Here is an 8,595-nt window from a genome sequence, read left to right as displayed (position 1 = left end):
GATGTTGATGATCACATAGGTATCTAGATGTTGTCATGATGTTGATGATCACATAGGTATCTAGATGTTGTCATGATGTTGATGATCACATAGGTATCTAGATGTTGTCATGATGTTGATGATCACACAAGTATCTATATGTTGTCATGATGTTGATGATCACATAGGTATCAATATGTTGTCATGATGTTGATGGTCACATAGGTATCTAGATGTTGTCATGATGTTGATGATCACATAGGTATCTAGATGTTGTCATGATGTTGATGATCACATAGGTATCTAAATGTTGTCATGATGTTGATGATCACATAGGTATCAATATGTTGTCATGATGTTGATGATCACATAGGTATCTAGATGTTGTCATGATGTTGATGATCACATATGTATCAATATGTTGTCATGATGTTGATGATCACATAGGTATCTAGATGTTGTCATGATGTTGATGATCACATAGGTATCTAGATGTTGTCATGATGTTGATGATCACATAAGTATCAATATGTTGTCATGATGTTGATGATCACATAGGTATCTAGCTGTTGTCATGATGTTGATGACCACATAGGTATCTAGATGTTGTCATGATGTTGATGATCATATAGGTATCAATATGTTGTCATGATGTTGATGATCACATAGGTATCTAGATGTTGTCATGATGTTGATGATCACATAGGTATATAGATGTTCTCATGATGTTGATGATCACATAAGTATCTATATGTTGTCATGATGTTGATGATCACATAGGTATCAATATGTTGTCATGATGTTGATGATCACATAAGTATCTATATGTTGTCATGATGTTGATGATCACATAGGTATCAATATGTTGTCATGATGTTGATGATCACATAGGTATCTAGATGTTGTCATGATGTTGATGATCACATAGGTATCTAGATGTTGTCATGATGTTGATGATCACATAGGTATCTAGATGTTGTCATGATGTTGATGATCACATAGGTATCAATATGTTGTCATGATGTTGATGATCACATAGGTATCTAGATGTTGTCATGATGTTGATGATCACATAGGTATCTAGATGTTGTCATGATGTTGATGATCACATAGGTATCTAGATGTTGTCATGATGTTGATGATCACACAAGTATCTATATGTTATCATGATGTTGATGATCACATAGGTATCAATATGTTGTCATGATGTTGATAATCACATAGGTATATAGATGTTGTCATGATGTTGATGATCACATAGGTATCTAGATGTTGTCATGATGTTGATGATCACATAGGTATCTAGATGTTGTCATGATGTTGATGATCACATAGGTATCTAGATGTTGTCATGATGTTGATGATCACATAGGTATCTAGATGTTGTCATGATGTTGATGATCACATAGGTATCTAGATGTTGTCATGATGTTGATGATCACATAAGTATCTATATGTTGTCATGATGTTGATGATCACATAAGTATCAATATGTTGTCATGATGTTGATGATCACATAGGTATCTAGATCTTGTCATGATGTTGATGATCACATAGGTATCTAGATGTTGTCATGATGTTGATGATCACATAGGTATCTAGATGTTGTCATGATGTTGATGATCACATAGGTATCTAGATGTTGTCATGATGTTGATGATCACATAGGTATCTAGATGTTGTCATGATGTTGATGATCACATAGGTATCTAGATGTTGTCATGATGTTGATGATCACACAAGTATCTATATGTTGTCATGATGTTGATGATCACATAGGTATCAATATGTTTTCATGATGTTGATGATCACATAGGTATCTAGATGTTGTCATGATGTTGATGATCACATAGGTATCTAGATGTTGTCATCATGTTGATGATCACATAGGTATCTAGATGTTGTCATGATGTTGATGATCACATAGGTATCTAGATGTTGTCATGATGTTGATGATCACATAGGTATCTAGATGTTGTCATGATGTTGATGATCACATAGGTATCTAGATGTTGTCATGATGTTGATGATCACACAAGTATCTATATGTTGTCATGATGTTGATGATCACATAGGTATCAATATGTTGTCATGATGTTGATGGTCACATAGGTATCTAGATGTTGTCATGATGTTGATGATCACATATGTATCAATATGTTGTCATGATGTTGATGATCACATAGGTATCTATATGTTGTCATGATGTTGATGATCACATATGTATCAATATGTTGTCATGATGTTGATGATCACATAGGTATCTAGATGTTTTCATGATGTTGATGATCACATAGGTATCTAGATGTTGTCATGATGTTGATGATCACATAAGTATCTATATGTTGTCATGATGTTGATGATCACATAGGTATCAATATGTTGTCATGATGTTGATGGTCACATAGGTATGTAGATGTTGTCATGATGTTGATGATCACATAGGTATCTAGATGTTGTCATGATGTTGATGTTCACATAGGTATCTAGATGTTGTCATGATGTTGATGATCACATAGGTATCAATATGTTGTCATGATGTTGATGATCACATAGGTATCTAGATGTCGTCATGATGTTGATGATCACATAGGTATCTAGATGTTGTCATGATGTTGATGATCACATAAGTATCAATATGTTGTCATGATGTTGATGATCACATAGGTATCAATATGTTGTCATGATGTTGATGATCACATAGGTATCTAGATGTTGTCATGATGTTGATGATCACATAGGTATCTAGATGTTGTCATGATGTTGATGATCACATAGGTATCTAGATGTTGTCATGATGTTGATGATCACATAGGTATCTAGATGTTGTCATGATGTTGATGATCACATAGGTATCTAGATGTTGTCATGATGTTGATGATCACATAGGTATCAATATGTTGTCATGATGTTGATGATCACATAGGTATCTATATGTTGTCATGATGTTGATGATCACATAGGTATCTAGATGTTGTCATGATGTTGATGATCACATAGGTATCAATATGTTGTCATGATGTTGATGATCACATAGGTATCTAGATGTTGTCATGATGTTGATGATCACATAGGTATCTAGATGTTGTCATGATGTTGATGATCACATAGGTATCTAGATGTTGTCATGATGTTGATGATCACATAAGTATCTATATGTTGTCATGATGTTGATGATCACATAGGTATCTAGATGTTGTCATGATGTTGATGATCACATAGGTATCTAGATGTTGTCATGATGTTGATGATCACATAGGTATCTAGATGTTGTCATGATGTTGATGATCACATAGGTATCTATATGTTGTCATGATGTTGATGATAACATAGGTATCTAGATGTTGTCATAATGTTGATGATCACATAGGTATCTATATGTTGTTTTGATGTTGATGATCACATAGGTATCTAGATGTTGTCATGATGTTGATGATCACATAGGTATCTAGATGTTGTCATGATGTTGATGATCACATAGGTATCTAGATGTTGTCATGATGTTGATGATCACATAGGTATCTAGATGTTGTCATGATGTTGATCATGCTACTGAGGCTTCGAGGATGTGGAAGTAGTACTGGCAGGACAGGGTTTGTCCTAGTAGAGGACGAGGAAGCCTTAGACCATGCTACTGAGGCTACGAGGATGTGGAAGTAGTACTGGCAGGACAGGGTTTGTCCTAGTAGAAGACGAAGAAGGCTTAGACCATGTTACCGAGGCTACGGGGATGTTGGAGTAGTACTGGCAGGACAGGGTTTGTCCTAGTAGAGGACGAGGAAGCCTTAGACCATGCTACTGAGGCTACGAGGATGTGGAAGTAGTACTGGCAGGACAGGGTTTGTCCTAGTAGAGGACGAGGAAGCCTTAGACCATGCTACTGAGGCTACGAGGATGTGGAAGTAGTACTGGCAGGACAGGGTTTGTCCTAGTAGAAGACGAAGAAGGCTTAGACCATGTTACCGAGGCTACGGGGATGTTGGAGTAGTACTGGCAGGACAGGGTTTGTCCTAGTAGAGGACGAGGAAGCCTTAGACCATGCTACTGAGGCTACGAGGATGTGGAAGTAGTACTGGCAGGACAGGGTTTGTCCTAGTAGAGGACGAGGAAGCCTTAGACCATGCTACTGAGGCTACGAGGATGTGGAAGTAGTACTGGCAGGACAGGGTTTGTCCTAGTAGAAGACGAAGAAGGCTTAGACCATGTTACCGAGGCTACGGGGATGTGGGAGTAGTACTGGCAGGACAGGGTTTGTCCTAGTAGAGGACGAGGAAGGCTTAGGCCATGCTACTGAAGCTACGAGGATGTGGAAGTAGTACTGACAGGATAGGGTTGTCCTAGTAGAGGACGAGGAAGGCTTAGGCCATGCTACTGAGGCTAAACGGATGTGGAAGTAGTACTGGCAGGATAGGGTTGTCCTAGTAGAGGACGAGGGAGCCTTAGACCATGCTACTGAGGTTACGAGGAGGCGCTAACGTTAGAATCATGTACCATTTAGCAAATGAAAGTTACTTGGCGAGAAGGGTCTGAAAGAGTTTTCTCTTGGAAAACCATTCGAGGTGAGGTGAGGTTGCGTTACAGAATATTTCACTCATATATAGACCTGCATGGTGTGTCTACGGCTGGTAGTATTAACCTAAATATATGTGATAGAAACTATTGTAGATATATTTCTGATGATTGTTAATGGCAGCAACTTGGAGTCCTTTGTAAAATGCCGAGCCTTAAAAGCCTCCCACGACACCTCGTATATAAAGAGTGACCTTCCTTAGTTGTTCTGGTTGAAAACTCTGTTCTGGCACTTCGTAAACCTTTCGGTATTGAGAGCTCCGCTATGAGGTACATGTTGATTCATTTCCGGGACCGACTCGAGTAGCATCGCGATGTAACAGTTTCTGGAAGACTGGATGTCCCCGTATGTAAGAGCAAGACGAGGGTGATTCAAGGCCTCCTACGTCCTGACTGGCGCTTATTTCTTTGCCCAGTGCCTACAGGAGACATATCGACAAACATCGGCACATATTTGACCCATTGTACTGCCTTTTGTTAATGTAAGTACACATTACTGCACATCACGGGCGAACATAGACCAATGCTATTACATCCCGCCTGCTTACCATCACCTAATTGCTAAATCCCTTTGTCCATCCAATTAATACAGTGGCTTCCATCATCTCCATCAGTCTGCTTGTTTACTCTGCTAGTATACTCTGTGTTCATTAGTCATCCACTGGCTTCCAATTAGCTTAATCACCTCTCTGCGTCCATCAGCTAGTCACTGTAACAACTTAGATGTCAATAAGTGTATATATACCTATGTTGTTTAGCCCTACCCAAAACACCAAAAAACGCAAACTCGACACATCCACTCCACCTCCATCGCCCACACCCTCCCCGGCCGCCTTCCTCACCACCTTCGCCCTCTACTTCTTCTCAGCAGGCTCAGGCACCACTCTCTCACTAGAACTTTCGGCAGATAAAATAGGACTTTGGTTTAAAAGAGAAAAAATAAATTACAACAATATTAAAAAAGCCAACAAAGGATACCAGATAATCTTCCCTAACCGAGAATCTTACAACGCAGCAAATAAAATAACTCAAATATCCCACGTCACGGTAATCAAACAAACACCTAATTGGCAACAATATACACGAGGCGTAATTAGGGTTAACCCAAGGGAAACAAATGAGGACTTACAATTATACTCTCTAGAAGCTAACATAAACCAAGACCAAAACCCTCAACCCCTAATCACCAGCACGCGTAGAATAACCTCAACTAGAAACGGAAAAACGGTCCCAACCTCCATTGTCATAATCAACTTCAAAAAGACCGCTAAATTCCCTGAAGCCCCCAAACACATATCCTTCGGAGCCCACACCAACTTAGAAGTCAAACCCTATATAAAGCAGGTTAAGCAATGTACAAAGTGCCTCAAATACAACCACACTGCCTCCCAATGCACATACCGTAAAACTAAATGTACAAAATGCGCACAAACAGACTGCCCAGGCACATGCACACCCTGGTGCATCCACTGCAAATCCACCCAACACACTTCACTCTCAAACCAATGCCCATACAGACACACACTCACCCAGCAGGCCAACAAACACATAAACATAGACACGGCTAAAATCCAAACACGAAAATTTGCTACACCTGCATCTAAACCACTCCTCCCTACACCACACCCAAACACCATCCCACAAACAAACACCACACCCATAACCGACAGCTCTGTCTGGGCCCCCTACCGAGAAACCGCACCCACCTCACACACACAAGCAGCCACTCAACCAACCACGAACCCTCCCACATCTCACATAGCCAAAACATCAACCCCCGAATGCAAAACAAACCTCAAAATGACCATCACAACACGACCCTCATCCAAGCACCCTACAGCCCATATGGTAACAACACTCTCCCACAAGCAAGCACAACAACAAAACACAAACACTAAGAAATCATCAGCTACACCCATCCCACAAACACCTTCACAATCCTCCACATCACATGCCTCCCCCATGGAAACTCAATCAGCTAAACCTAATCTAACCGATGACGAAGATTTCTCCATTACTGAGGAAACAATAGACACTACTCCAACTAAAACAAACCAAACTCCCCAACCAGCCAACACCCAAAACCTAAATAACCTCACCTTACTCCTAGCATACATGCAGAGTCAAAACTCACCAAAAGCTAGCATGAAATCCTTCCACAAAGTAGCTTTCAATCTAAAATTAACCGATCTTCCCTTCTTCCTCTTTAACCTCCATCTAAAAGAACTCACCGAATAAAATAAAAATAAAAAATAAATCACCAATCACCCGAACCCAATATTCGAAGGACTAAATATTTTTCAGTGGAACGCCAACGGACTCACCTCCCACGGCCATGAACTAAAAACTAAATTTAAACTAAATAAAGGCCCTCACATTGCTTGTATACAGGAAACCAAATTCTCAAAAAAATCCAAATTCACACTACCTAACTACAACTCAGTTAGAACTGACAGAGCTAAACCGAAAACAAGAAGAGCCGCAGGAGGACTAATCATATTTATCAGGGAAGATATAAATTATGAAGAAATAAAAATAGACACGCCAAACCTAGAAGCCAACGGCATTAAAATCACATTAAATAACCGAAACATAAACATCATAAATATTTACCACTGGGTGGAACAAAAAGTCCAACCTGAGGATCTAAACAAACTACTCCAAATAAGCGATAAATCTACTATATTCCTAGGAGACTTTAACGCTCACCATCCTACATGGAGCATAGATGATAAAATAGATAATCATGGCAAATTAATCTCCGAATGGATAGAAACAAACGACCTAGTACTCCTTAATAGCAACCAACCCACGAGGTACGATAAGATAAACCAAAAAATGTCGGCTATGGACCTAACCATATGCACCGCAGATCTAGCCCAAAGTACTCAATGGGAAGTGCACGACGTCCCGCTAGGTAGTGACCACTTCCCCATAAACATAACCATAGGAAATACAAACGTACCAATCCAAACAGAAAACCAAGAACCAAAATTCCATTACAATAAAGCTAACTGGGACCAATTCCAAGATATCTGCAACGAAGCTAACTTAAACGAAATAGAAAATAATGATCCAGAAACCTATTGTAAAAACCTAACAGACTATATAATAAACGCAGCCAAAACCTCCATCCCCTTCAAAACATCTAAGACAGGCAAACCGACGGTACCATGGTGGAATGAGGAAATAGAACAGACTAGACGAAAACGTAAATCAGCCTTCAATAAAGCAAAACGCGACTACAAATATTTAAACATAGCCCACGAACTAAACCATCAGGTTAAAAAACTAGTCCAAATAGCCAAAAGTAGAGACTGGAAAAAAATCTGCGAAGGTATAAATAACCGTACAGATGCCAGAATGGTCTGGCGCAAAATCCACGCCATCAGAGGCTTAAAACGACAAAAAAAAAACCTAACATTGACAACTCAACCAACCCCGCCCAAAAAGCAAATAATCTCGCCAATCACTTTTCGGCCGTTAGCAGTAACACCAACTTCAGTAAAAAATTCTAAGATAAACTTAAAACAGAAAACAAACCCACAAAAGAACCAAACAATAACAATCTAGAAATAAATCAACCCTACACAATGGAGGAGCTCCTCTACGTAATCCAAAACAGGAAAAAGGGCACAGACCCAGGATTAGACCTAACTTCTTACCAAATAATTAAAAAACTCCCCCTAAAACTACTCCAGGCACTACTCAAACTATACAATCTCATCTACCTAAACGGACAGGTTCCTACTCCCTGGAAACAGGCCCTAGTCATACCAATCCCTAAACCTAATAAACCAGCTAATCAAGCTAACTCATATAGGCCAATATCCCTAACTTCAAACTTATGTAAAGTAATGGAATCAATGGCTAAAAATAGATTACAACATTACTTAACCCAAAATAACATCATAAACCCTGATCAAAGCGGTTTCACTCCTGGCCGCTCAACCCTAGATAACCTCGCCCGACTAGAACAAGATATTAAGACAGGACAACTAAATAAACAATATACCACAGGCATCTTCTTAGACTTCTCTAAAGCTT

This window comes from Haliotis cracherodii, unplaced genomic scaffold (genome assembly GCF_022045235.1).
Source record: "Haliotis cracherodii isolate W230 unplaced genomic scaffold, xgHalCrac1.p SCAF_32, whole genome shotgun sequence".
Taxonomy (NCBI): domain Eukaryota; kingdom Metazoa; phylum Mollusca; class Gastropoda; order Lepetellida; family Haliotidae; genus Haliotis; species Haliotis cracherodii.
This window is presented reverse-complemented; position numbering follows the sequence as displayed.